Below are 11,536 nucleotides of genomic sequence, written 5' to 3'. Positions count from 1 at the left end.
TGGGAGAGCGTTAGACTGAAGATCTAACAGGCCCTGGTTCGATCCCGTTTCGGCAGGTGCTTTTTTAGGTACGCATCAAACTAAAGTAAGAGGATTGTAATGAGAACATTGAGGATACAGCTCAGATGTTGGAGTTTGAGAGCTAGGCAATTTACGGCAAAGGCCAGGCGTTGCATGGCAGCGAAGAGGAATTTAAAAATTCAGCTTACAGTCCATCAGAACGATGTAGGGTTTCTTGGAGGTGGTGGGATTTTAGAAGCTCTTTGAAAAAGGGTTTGGTGAGGCTCAGAAAAGAACACCTTGCTCTGGAGATTCCCTGAAAGAACCTGCGCTATCAACTCTGTTTTTCTACGCTCTTCTACTCGGCAACCTCCTAGAAAGGAGATAGTTAAGTAAAGAGAAAGACAAAGCCCGCGCTTCAGAACACTGTCAGAAGTGGGATTCGAACCCACGCCTCCAGAGGAGACTGCGACCTGAACGCAGCGCCTTAGACCGCTCGGCCATCCTGACAACCTGTCGGCAAGATAGTGTACTTTTCCAAACAGAACTATTCTACTCCTTAAGCCTTAGCGGGAGAACTTCTCCAAAGGAAAAACCATGACCGTCATTGGGTGTATATTACAATCTTGTGTACTACCCAAGCAAGGGTCAGGAAGACACGTGTGACTGCCCAGCTCCATGCTTGTGGCTCCTCAGCTCTTGGTAGCTCCAGATAGTACTTTGGGAGAAGTGCTGTACTACAGTTTGTACCCTCCCGTGGAAGGCCATTGGCCACCGGGCACTCAGGAGGCCGAAATAGCTCAGTTGGGAGAGCGTTAGACTGAAGATCTAAAGGTCCTGGTTCGATCCCGGGTTTCGGCAGGTGCTTTTTTAGGTACGCATCAACTAAAGTAATGAGATTGTAATGAGAACATTGAGGATACAGCTCAGATGTTTGGAGTTTTGAGAGCTTAGGCAATTTACGGCAAAGGCCAGGCGTTGCATGGCAGCGAAGAGGAATTTAAAAATTCAGCTTACAGTCCATCAGAACGATGTAGGGTTTCTTGGAGGTGGTGGGATTTTAGAAGCTCTTTGAAAAAGGGTTTGGTGAGGCTCAGAAAAGAACACCCTTGCTCTGGAGATTCCCTGAAAGAACCTGCGCTATCAAATTCTGTTTTTCTACGCTCTTCTACTCGGCAACCTCCTAGAAAGGAGATAGTTAAGTAAAGAGAAAGACAAAGCCCGCGCTTCAGAACACTGTCAGAAGTGGGATTCGAACCCACGCCTCCAGAGGAGACTGCGACCTGAACGCAGCGCCTTAGACCGCTCGGCCATCCTGACAACCTGTCGGCAAGATAGTGTACTTTTCCAAACAGAACTATTCTACTCCTTAAGCCTTAGCGGGAGAACTTCTCCAAAGGAAAAACCATGACCGTCATTGGGTGTATATTACAATCTTGTGTACTACCCAAGCAAGGGTCAGGAAGACACGTGTGACTGCCCAGCTCCATGCTTGTGGCTCCTCAGCTCTTGGTAGCTCCAGATAGTACTTTGGGAGAAGTGCTGTACTACAGTTTGTACCCCTCCCGTGGAAGGCCATTGGCCACCGGGCACTCAGGAGGCCGAAATAGCTCAGTTGGGAGAGCGTTAGACTGAAGATCTAAAGGTCCCTGGTTCGATCCCGGGTTTCGGCAGGTGCTTTTTTAGGTACGCATCAACTAAAGTAATGAGATTCGTTCCCGTCTTTCCTCCAAAATGGCCTGTCCTCGGCTTGTGTGCCGTTTTACCACTCGGCAGCACTGGCCTGGTTGGAGCTGAGCTGCAGTTCCAGGAGCAAACTGGTATGGTGGAAGAAAGCAGCTAACTAGCATTGCCCAGCTGGCCTAAACAATATTGCTCATGGGCACCATTCTTCAGTCTGCCTTCACCGGTCCTTGAAATTGAAGAAATGTGTAATGCACGCAGGCACGCTGGCATCATCCATCAGACGGCAGCAGACAGGAGCAGTCACGTCTGGCTGCAGTGAAAGATAAACCCCTGCCCCCATGAGGCTTCACCAGTGCGTAAAAGCGCCAGGAACATTGAGGATACAGCTCAGATGTTTGGAGTTTTGAGAGCTTAGGCAATTTACGGCAAAGGCCAGGCGTTGCATGGCAGCGAAGAGGAATTTAAAAATTCAGCTTACAGTCCATCAGAACGATGTAGGGTTTCTTGGAGGTGGTGGGATTTTAGAAGCTCTTTGAAAAAGGGTTTGGTGAGGCTCAGAAAAGAACACCCTTGCTCTGGAGATTCCCTGAAAGAACCTGCGCTATCAAATTCTGTTTTTCTACGCTCTTCTACTCGGCAACCTCCTAGAAAGGAGATAGTTAAGTAAAGAGAAAGACAAAGCCCGCGCTTCAGAACACTGTCAGAAGTGGGATTCGAACCCACGCCTCCAGAGGAGACTGCGACCTGAACGCAGCGCCTTAGACCGCTCGGCCATCCTGACAACCTGTCGGCAAGATAGTGTACTTTTCCAAACAGAACTATTCTACTCCTTAAGCCTTAGCGGGAGAACTTCTCCAAAGGAAAAACCATGACCGTCATTGGGTGTATATTACAATCTTGTGTACTACCCAAGCAAGGGTCAGGAAGACACGTGTGACTGCCCAGCTCCATGCTTGTGGCTCCTCAGCTCTTGGTAGCTCCAGATAGTACTTTGGGAGAAGTGCTGTACTACAGTTTGTACCCCTCCCGTGGAAGGCCATTGGCCACCGGGCACTCAGGAGGCCGAAATAGCTCAGTTGGGAGAGCGTTAGACTGAAGATCTAAAGGTCCCTGGTTCGATCCCGGGTTTCGGCAGGTGCTTTTTTAGGTACGCATCAACTAAAGTAATGAGATTCGTTCCCGTCTTTCCTCCAATATGGCCTGTCCTCGGCTTGTGTGCCGTTTTACCACTCGGCAGCACTGGCCTGGTTGGAGCTGAGCTGCAGTTCCAGGAGCAAACTGGTATGGTGGAAGAAAGCAGCTAACTAGCATTGCCCAGCTGGCCTAAACGATATTGCTCATGGGCACCATTCTTCAGTCTGCCTTCACCGGTCCTTGAAATTGAAGAAATGTGTAATGCACGCAGGCACGCTGGCATCATCCATCAGACGGCAGCAGACAGGAGCAGTCACGTCTGGCTGCAGTGAAAGATAAACCCCTGCCCCATGAGGCTTCACCAGTGCGTAAAAGCGCCAGGAACATTGAGGATACAGCTCAGATGTTTGGAGTTTTGAGAGCTTAGGCAATTTACGGCAAAGGCCAGGCGTTGCATGGCAGCGAAGAGGAATTTAAAAATTCAGCTTACAGTCCATCAGAACGATGTAGGGTTTCTTGGAGGTGGTGGGATTTTAGAAGCTCTTTGAAAAAGGGTTTGGTGAGGCTCAGAAAAGAACACCCTTGCTCTGGAGATTCCCTGAAAGAACCTGCGCTATCAAATTCTGTTTTTCTACGCTCTTCTACTCGGCAACCTCCTAGAAAGGAGATAGTTAAGTAAAGAGAAAGACAAAGCCCGCGCTTCAGAACACTGTCAGAAGTGGGATTCGAACCCACGCCTCCAGAGGAGACTGCGACCTGAACGCAGCGCCTTAGACCGCTCGGCCATCCTGACAACCTGTCGGCAAGATAGTGTACTTTTCCAAACAGAACTATTCTACTCCTTAAGCCTTAGCGGGAGAACTTCTCCAAAGGAAAAACCATGACCGTCATTGGGTGTATATTACAATCTTGTGTACTACCCAAGCAAGGGTCAGGAAGACACGTGTGACTGCCCAGCTCCATGCTTGTGGCTCCTCAGCTCTTGGTAGCTCCAGATAGTACTTTGGGAGAAGTGCTGTACTACAGTTTGTACCCCTCCCGTGGAAGGCCATTGGCCACCGGGCACTCAGGAGGCCGAAATAGCTCAGTTGGGAGAGCGTTAGACTGAAGATCTAAAGGTCCCTGGTTCGATCCCGGGTTTCGGCAGGTGCTTTTTTAGGTACGCATCAACTAAAGTAATGAGATTGTAATGAGAACATTGAGGATACAGCTCAGATGTTTGGAGTTTTGAGAGCTTAGGCAATTTACGGCAAAGGCCAGGCGTTGCATGGCAGCGAAGAGGAATTTAAAAATTCAGCTTACAGTCCATCAGAACGATGTAGGGTTTCTTGGAGGTGGTGGGATTTTAGAAGCTCTTTGAAAAAGGGTTTGGTGAGGCTCAGAAAAGAACACCCTTGCTCTGGAGATTCCCTGAAAGAACCTGCGCTATCAAATTCTGTTTTTCTACGCTCTTCTACTCGGCAACCTCCTAGAAAGGAGATAGTTAAGTAAAGAGAAAGACAAAGCCCGCGCTTCAGAACACTGTCAGAAGTGGGATTCGAACCCACGCCTCCAGAGGAGACTGCGACCTGAACGCAGCGCCTTAGACCGCTCGGCCATCCTGACAACCTGTCGGCAAGATAGTGTACTTTTCCAAACAGAACTATTCTACTCCTTAAGCCTTAGCGGGAGAACTTCTCCAAAGAGAAAAACCATGACCGTCATTGGGTGTATATTACAATCTTGTGTACTACCCAAGCAAGGGTCAGGAAGACACGTGTGACTGCCCAGCTCCATGCTTGTGGCTCCTCAGCTCTTGGTAGCTCCAGATAGTACTTTGGGAGAAGTGCTGTACTACAGTTTGTACCCCTCCCGTGGAAGGCCATTGGCCACCGTGCACTCAGGAGGCCGAAATAGCTCAGTTGGGAGAGCGTTAGACTGAAGATCTAAAGGTCCCTGGTTCGATCCCGGGTTTCGGCAGGTGCTTTTTTAGGTACGCATCAACTAAAGTAATGAGATTCGTTCCCGTCTTTCCTCCAATATGGCCTGTCCTCGGCTTGTGTGCCGTTTTACCACTCGGCAGCACTGGCCTGGTTGGAGCTGAGCTGCAGTTCCAGGAGCAAACTGGTATGGTGGAAGAAAGCAGCTAACTAGCATTGCCCAGCTGGCCTAAACAATATTGCTCATGGGCACCATTCTTCAGTCTGCCTTCACCGGTCCTTGAAATTGAAGAAATGTGTAATGCACGCAGGCACGCTGGCATCATCCATCAGACGGCAGCAGACAGGAGCAGTCACGTCTGGCTGCAGTGAAAGATAAACCCCTGCCCCCATGAGGCTTCACCAGTGCGTAAAAGCGCCAGGAACATTGAGGATACAGCTCAGATGTTTGGAGTTTTGAGAGCTTAGGCAATTTACGGCAAAGGCCAGGCGTTGCATGGCAGCGAAGAGGAATTTAAAAATTCAGCTTACAGTCCATCAGAACGATGTAGGGTTTCTTGGAGGTGGTGGGATTTTAGAAGCTCTTTGAAAAAGGGTTTGGTGAGGCTCAGAAAAGAACACCCTTGCTCTGGAGATTCCCTGAAAGAACCTGCGCTATCAAATTCTGTTTTTCTACGCTCTTCTACTCGGCAACCTCCTAGAAAGGAGATAGTTAAGTAAAGAGAAAGACAAAGCCCGCGCTTCAGAACACTGTCAGAAGTGGGATTCGAACCCACGCCTCCAGAGGAGACTGCGACCTGAACGCAGCGCCTTAGACCGCTCGGCCATCCTGACAACCTGTCGGCAAGATAGTGTACTTTTCCAAACAGAACTATTCTACTCCTTAAGCCTTAGCGGGAGAACTTCTCCAAAGGAAAAACCATGACCGTCATTGGGTGTATATTACAATCTTGTGTACTACCCAAGCAAGGGTCAGGAAGACACGTGTGACTGCCCAGCTCCATGCTTGTGGCTCCTCAGCTCTTGGTAGCTCCAGATAGTACTTTGGGAGAAGTGCTGTACTACAGTTTGTACCCCTCCCGTGGAAGGCCATTGGCCACCGGGCACTCAGGAGGCCGAAATAGCTCAGTTGGGAGAGCGTTAGACTGAAGATCTAAAGGTCCCTGGTTCGATCCCGGGTTTCGGCAGGTGCTTTTTTAGGTACGCATCAACTAAAGTAATGAGATTCGTTCCCGTCTTTCCTCCAATATGGCCTGTCCTCGGCTTGTGTTGCCGTTTTTACCACTCGGCAGCACTGGCCTGGTTGGAGCTGAGCTGCAGTTCCAGGAGCAAACTGGTATGGTGGAAGAAAGCAGCTAACTAGCATTGCCCAGCTGGCCTAAACAATATTGCTCATGGGCACCATTCTTCAGTCTGCCTTCACCGGTCCTTGAAATTGAAGAAATGTGTAATGCACGCAGGCACGCTGGCATCATCCATCAGACGGCAGCAGACAGGAGCAGTCACGTCTGGGCTGCAGTGAAAGATAAACCCCTGCCCCCATGAGGCTTCACCAGTGCGTAAAAGCGCCAGGAACATTGAGGATACAGCTCAGATGTTGGAGTTTTGAGAGCTTAGGCAATTTACGGCAAAGGCCAGGCGTTGCATGGCAGCGAAGCGGAATTTAAAAATTCAGCTTACAGTCCATCAGAACGATGTAGGGTTTCTTGGAGGTGGTGGGATTTTAGAAGCTCTTTGAATAAGGGTTTGGTGAGGCTCAGAAAAGAACACCCTTGCTCTGGAGATTCCTGAAAGAACCTGCGCTATCAAATTCTGTTTTTCTACGCTCTTCTACTCGGCAACCTCCTAGAAAGGAGATAGTTAAGTAAAGAGAAAGACAAAGCCCGCGCTTCAGAACACTGTCAGAAGTGGGATTCGAACCCACGCCTCCAGAGGAGACTGCGACCTGAACGCAGCGCCTTAGACCGCTCGGCCATCCTGACAACCTGTCGGCAAGATAGTGTACTTTTCCAAACAGAACTATTCTACTCCTTAAGCCTTAGCGGGAGAACTTCTCCAAAGGAAAAACCATGACCGTCATTGGGTGTATATTACAATCTTGTGTACTACCCAAGCAAGGGTCAGGAAGACACGTGTGGACTGCCAGCTCCATGCTTGTGGCTCCTCAGCTCTTGGTAGCTCCAGATAGTACTTTGGGAGAAGTGCTGTACTACAGTTTGTACCCTCCCGTGGAAGGCCATTGGCCACCGGGCACTCAGGAGGCCGAAATAGCTCAGTTGGGAGAGCGTTAGACTGAAGATCTAAAGGTCCCTGGTTCGATCCCGGGTTTCGGCAGGTGCTTTTTTAGGTACGCATCACTAAAGTAATGAGATTCGTTCCCGTCTTTCCTCCAAATATGGCCTGTCCTCGGCTTGTGTGCCGTTTTACCACTCGGCAGCACTGGCCTGGTTGGAGCTGAGCTGCAGTTCCAGGAGCAAACTGGTATGGTGGAAGAAAGCAGCTAACTAGCATTGCCCAGCTGGCCTAAACAATATTGCTCATGGGCACCATTCTTCAGTCTGCCTTCACCGGTCCTTGAAATGGAAGAAATGTGTAATGCACGCAGGCACGCTGGCATCATCCATCAGACGGCAGCAGACAGGAGCAGTCACGTCTGGCTGCAGTGAAAGATAAACCCCTGCCCCATGAGGCTTCACCAGTGCGTAAAAGCGCCAGGAACATTGAGGATACAGCTCAGATGTTGGAGTTTTGAGAGCTTAGGCAATTTACGGCAAAGGCCAGGCGTTGCATGGCAGCGAAGAGGAATTTAAAAATTCAGCTTACAGTCCATCAGAACGATGTAGGGTTTCTTGGAGGTGGTGGGATTTTAGAAGCTCTTTGAAAAAGGGTTTGGTGAGGCTCAGAAAAGAACACCCTTGCTCTGGAGATTCCCTGAAAGAACTGCGCTATCAAATTCTGTTTTTCTACGCTCTTCTACTCGGCAACCTCCTAGAAAGGAGATAGTTAAGTAAAGAGAAAGACAAAGCCCGCGCTTCAGAACACTGTCAGAAGTGGGATTCGAACCCACGCCTCCAGAGGAGACTGCGACCTGAACGCAGCGCCTTAGGACCGCTCGGCCATCCTGACAACCTGTCGGCAAGATAGTGTACTTTTCCAAACAGAACTATTCTACTCCGTAAGCCTTAGCGGGAGAACTTCTCCAAAGGAAAAACCATGACCGTCATTGGGTGTATATTACAATCTTGGTACTACCCAAGCAAGGGTCAGGAAGACACGTGTGACTGCCCAGCTCCATGCTTGTGGCTCCTCAGCTCTTGGTAGCTCCAGATAGTACTTTGGGAGAAGTGCTGTACTACAGTTTGTACCCCTCCCGTGGAATGGCCATTGGCCACCGGGCACTCAGGATGGCCGAAATAGCTCAGTTGGGAGAGCGTTAGACTGAAGATCTAAAGTCCCTGGTTCGATCCCGGGTTTCAGGCAGGTGCTTTTTTAGGTACGCATCAACTAAAGTAATGAGATTGTAATGAGAACATTGAGGATACAGCTCAGATGTTTGGAGTTTTGAGAGCTTAGGCAATTTACGGCAAAGGCCAGGCGTTGCATGGCAGCGAAGAGGAATTTAAAAATTCAGCTTACAGTCCATCAGAACGATGTAGGGTTTCTTGGAGGTGGTGGGATTTTAGAAGCTCTTTGAAAAAGGGTTTGGTGAGGCTCAGAAAGAACACCCTTGCTCTGGAGATTCCCTGAAAGAACCTGCGCTATCAAATTCTGTTTTTCTACGCTCTTCTACTCGGCAACCTCCTAGAAAGGAGATAGTTAAGTAAAGAGAAAGACAAAGCCCGCGCTTCAGAACACTGTCAGAAGTGGGATTCGAACCCACGCCTCCAGAGGAGACTGCGACCTGAACGCAGCGCCTTAGACCGCTCGGCCATCCTGACACCTGTCGGCAAGATAGTGTACTTTTCCAAACAGAACTATTCTACTCCTTAAGCCTTAGCGGGAGAACTTCTCCAAAGGAAAAACCATGACCGTCATTGGGTGTATATTACAATCTTGTGTACTACCCAAGCAAGGGTCAGGAAGACACTTGGTGACTGCCAGCTCCATGCTTGTGGCTCCTCAGCTCTTGGTAGCTCCAGATAGTACTTTGGGAGAAGTGCTGTACTACAGTTTGTACCCCTCCCGTGGAAGGCCATTGGCCACCGGGCACTCAGGAGGCCGAAATAGCTCAGTTGGAGAGCGTTAGACTGAAGATCTAAAGGTCCCTGGTTTCGATCCCGGGTTTCGGCAGGTGCTTTTTTTAGGTACGCATCAACTAAAGTAATGAGATTGTAATGAGAACATTGAGGATACAGCTCAAGATGTTTGGAGTTTTGAGAGCTTAGGCAATTTACGGCAAGGCCAGGCGTTGCATGGCAGCGAAGAGGAATTTAAAAATTCAGCTTACAGTCCATCAGAACGATGTAGGGTTTCTTGGAGGTGGTGTGGATTTTAGAAGCTCTTTGAAAAGGGTTTGGTGAGGCTCAGAAAAGAACACCCTTGCTCTGGAGATTCCCTGAAAGAACCTGCGCTATCAAATTCTGTTTTTCTACGCTCTTCTACTCGGCAACCTCCTAGAAAGGAGATAGTTAAGTAAAGAGAAAGACAAAGCCCGCGCTTCAGAACACTGTCAGAAGTGGGATTCGAACCCACGCCTCCAGAGGAGACTGCGACCTGAACGCAGCGCCTTAGACCGATCGGCCATCCTGACAACCTGTCGGCAAGATAGGTACTTTTCCAAACAGAACTATTCTACTCCTTAAGCCCTTTAGCGGGAGAACTTCTCCAAAGGAAAAACCATGACCGTCATTGGGTGTTATATTACAATCTTGTGTACTACCCAAGCAAGGGTCAGGAAGACACGTGTGACCTGCCCAGCTCCATGCTTGTGGCTCCTCAGCTCTTGGTAGCTCCAGATAGTACTTTGGGAGAAGTGCTGTACTACAGTTTGTACCCCTCCCGTGGAAGGCCATTGGCCACCGGGCACTCAGAGGCCGAAATAGCTCAGTTGGGAGAGGCGTTAGACTGAAGATCTAAGGTCCCTGGTTCGATCCGGGTTTCGGCAGGTGCTTTTTTAGGTACGCATCAACTAAAGTAATGAGATTGTAATGAGAACATTGCGGATACAGCTCAGATGTTTGGAGTTTTGAGAGCTTAGGCAATTTACGGCAAAGGGCCAGGCGTTGCATGGCAGCGAAGAGGAATTTAAAATTCAGCTTACAGTCCATCAGAACGATGTAGGGTTTCTTGGAGGTGGTGGGATTTTAGAAGCTCTTTGAAAAAGGGTTTGGTGAGGCTCAGAAAAGAACACCCTTGCTCTGGAGATTCCCTGAAAGAACCTGCGCTATCAAATTCTGTTTTTCTACGCTCTTCTACTCGGCAACCTCCTAGAAAGGAGATAGTTAAGTAAAGAGAAAGACAAAGCACGCGCTTCAGAACACTGTCAGAAGTGGGATTCGAACCCACGCCTCCAGAGGAGACTGCGACCTGAACGCAGCGCCTTAGACCGCTCGGCCATCCTGACAACCTGTCGGCAAGATAGTGTACTTTTCCAAACAGAACTATTCTACTCCTTAAGCCTTAGCGGGAGAACTTCTCCAAAGGAAAAACCATGACCGTCATGGGTGTATATTACAATCTTGTGTACTACCCAAGCAAGGGTCAGGAAGACACGTGTGACTGCCCAGCTCCATGCTTGTGGCTCCTCAGCTCTTGGTCGCTCCAGATAGTACTTTGGGAGAAGTGCTGTACTACAGTTTGTACCCCTCCCGTGGAAGGCCATTGGCCACCGGGCACTCAGGAGGCCGAAATAGCTCAGTTGGGAGAGCGTTAGACTGAAGATCTAAAGGTCCCTGGTTCGATCCCGGGTTTCGGCAGGTGCTTTTTTAGGTACGCATCAACTAAAGTAATGAGATTGTAATGAGAACATTGAGGATACAGCTCAGATGTTTGGAGTTTTGAGAGCTTAGGCAATTTACGGCAAAGGCCAGGCGTTGCATGGCAGCGAAGAGGAATTTAAAAATTCAGCTTACAGTCCATCAGAACGATGTAGGGGTTCTTGGAGGGTGGTGGATTTTAGAAGCTCTTTGAAAAGGGTTTGGTGAGGCTCAGAAAAGAACACCCTTGCTCTGGAGATTCCCTGAAAGAACCTGCGCTATCAAATTCTGTTTTTTCTACGCTCTTCTACTCGGCAACCTCCTAGAAAGGAGATAGTTAAGTAAAGAGAAAGACAAAGCCCGCGCTTCAGAACACTGTCAGAAGTGGGATTCGAACCCACGCCTCCAGAGGAGACTGCGACCTGAACGCAGCGCCTTAGACCGCTCGGCCATCCTGACAACCTGTCGGCAAGGCAGTGTACTTTTCCAAACAGAACTATTCTACTCCTTAAGCCTTAGCGGGGAGAACTTCTCCAAAGGAAAAACCATGACCGTCATTGGGTGTATATTACAATCTTGTGTACTACCCAAGCAAGGGTCAGGAAGACACGTGTGACTGCCCAGCTCCATGCTTGTGGCTCCTCAGCTCTTGGTAGCTCCAGATAGTACTTTGGGAGAAGTGCTGTACTACAGTTTGTACCCCTCCCGTGGAAGGCCATTGGCCACCGGGCACTCAGGAGGCCGAAATAGCTTCAGTTGGGAGAGCGTTAGACTGAAGACTCTAAAGGTCCCTGGTTCGTCCCGGGTTTCGGCAGGTGCTTTTTTAGGTACGCATCAACTAAAGTAATGAGATTGTAATGAGAACATTGAGGATACAGCTCA

At 49.2% G+C, this 11,536-nt stretch overlaps 17 non-coding genes across 17 annotated transcripts; 7 read left to right on the top strand and 10 right to left on the bottom strand.

Moving 5' to 3' along the window:
- Positions 1–427: 427 nt before the first annotated feature.
- On the bottom strand, positions 428–510 carry TRNAL-CAG (transfer RNA leucine (anticodon CAG)). The gene has a single exon. It is a non-coding gene; the product is annotated as a tRNA-Leu (tRNA).
- Positions 511–1,237: 727 nt separating this feature from the next.
- Positions 1,238–1,320, bottom strand: TRNAL-CAG (transfer RNA leucine (anticodon CAG)). The gene has a single exon. It is a non-coding gene; the product is annotated as a tRNA-Leu (tRNA).
- Positions 1,321–1,600: 280 nt separating this feature from the next.
- On the top strand, positions 1,601–1,673 carry TRNAF-GAA (transfer RNA phenylalanine (anticodon GAA)). Its single transcript has one exon. It is a non-coding gene; the product is annotated as a tRNA-Phe (tRNA).
- A 711-nt stretch (positions 1,674–2,384) lies between these two features.
- Positions 2,385–2,467, bottom strand: TRNAL-CAG (transfer RNA leucine (anticodon CAG)). Its single transcript has one exon. It is a non-coding gene; the product is annotated as a tRNA-Leu (tRNA).
- Positions 2,468–2,747: 280 nt separating this feature from the next.
- Positions 2,748–2,820, top strand: TRNAF-GAA (transfer RNA phenylalanine (anticodon GAA)). Its single transcript has one exon. It is a non-coding gene; the product is annotated as a tRNA-Phe (tRNA).
- A 710-nt stretch (positions 2,821–3,530) lies between these two features.
- Positions 3,531–3,613, bottom strand: TRNAL-CAG (transfer RNA leucine (anticodon CAG)). Its single transcript has one exon. It is a non-coding gene; the product is annotated as a tRNA-Leu (tRNA).
- A 280-nt stretch (positions 3,614–3,893) lies between these two features.
- On the top strand, positions 3,894–3,966 carry TRNAF-GAA (transfer RNA phenylalanine (anticodon GAA)). Its single transcript has one exon. It is a non-coding gene; the product is annotated as a tRNA-Phe (tRNA).
- A 376-nt stretch (positions 3,967–4,342) lies between these two features.
- TRNAL-CAG (transfer RNA leucine (anticodon CAG)) lies at positions 4,343–4,425 on the bottom strand. Its single transcript has one exon. It is a non-coding gene; the product is annotated as a tRNA-Leu (tRNA).
- A 281-nt stretch (positions 4,426–4,706) lies between these two features.
- On the top strand, positions 4,707–4,779 carry TRNAF-GAA (transfer RNA phenylalanine (anticodon GAA)). Its single transcript has one exon. It is a non-coding gene; the product is annotated as a tRNA-Phe (tRNA).
- A 711-nt stretch (positions 4,780–5,490) lies between these two features.
- On the bottom strand, positions 5,491–5,573 carry TRNAL-CAG (transfer RNA leucine (anticodon CAG)). Its single transcript has one exon. It is a non-coding gene; the product is annotated as a tRNA-Leu (tRNA).
- A 280-nt stretch (positions 5,574–5,853) lies between these two features.
- On the top strand, positions 5,854–5,926 carry TRNAF-GAA (transfer RNA phenylalanine (anticodon GAA)). Its single transcript has one exon. It is a non-coding gene; the product is annotated as a tRNA-Phe (tRNA).
- Positions 5,927–6,638: 712 nt separating this feature from the next.
- On the bottom strand, positions 6,639–6,721 carry TRNAL-CAG (transfer RNA leucine (anticodon CAG)). The gene has a single exon. It is a non-coding gene; the product is annotated as a tRNA-Leu (tRNA).
- Positions 6,722–7,000: 279 nt separating this feature from the next.
- On the top strand, positions 7,001–7,073 carry TRNAF-GAA (transfer RNA phenylalanine (anticodon GAA)). Its single transcript has one exon. It is a non-coding gene; the product is annotated as a tRNA-Phe (tRNA).
- A 1,521-nt stretch (positions 7,074–8,594) lies between these two features.
- Positions 8,595–8,677, bottom strand: TRNAL-CAG (transfer RNA leucine (anticodon CAG)). The gene has a single exon. It is a non-coding gene; the product is annotated as a tRNA-Leu (tRNA).
- A 1,542-nt stretch (positions 8,678–10,219) lies between these two features.
- Positions 10,220–10,302, bottom strand: TRNAL-CAG (transfer RNA leucine (anticodon CAG)). Its single transcript has one exon. It is a non-coding gene; the product is annotated as a tRNA-Leu (tRNA).
- A 279-nt stretch (positions 10,303–10,581) lies between these two features.
- Positions 10,582–10,654, top strand: TRNAF-GAA (transfer RNA phenylalanine (anticodon GAA)). The gene has a single exon. It is a non-coding gene; the product is annotated as a tRNA-Phe (tRNA).
- A 376-nt stretch (positions 10,655–11,030) lies between these two features.
- TRNAL-CAG (transfer RNA leucine (anticodon CAG)) lies at positions 11,031–11,113 on the bottom strand. Its single transcript has one exon. It is a non-coding gene; the product is annotated as a tRNA-Leu (tRNA).
- Between the last annotated feature and the right edge of the window lie 423 nt (positions 11,114–11,536).

Source organism: Dendropsophus ebraccatus, unplaced genomic scaffold (assembly GCF_027789765.1).
Source record: "Dendropsophus ebraccatus isolate aDenEbr1 unplaced genomic scaffold, aDenEbr1.pat pat_scaffold_1581_ctg1, whole genome shotgun sequence".
In the NCBI taxonomy this organism is placed as follows: Eukaryota; Metazoa; Chordata; class Amphibia; order Anura; family Hylidae; genus Dendropsophus; species Dendropsophus ebraccatus.
Note: the sequence above shows the minus strand (reverse complement) of the source record. Positions and strands in the feature narration are given on the sequence as shown.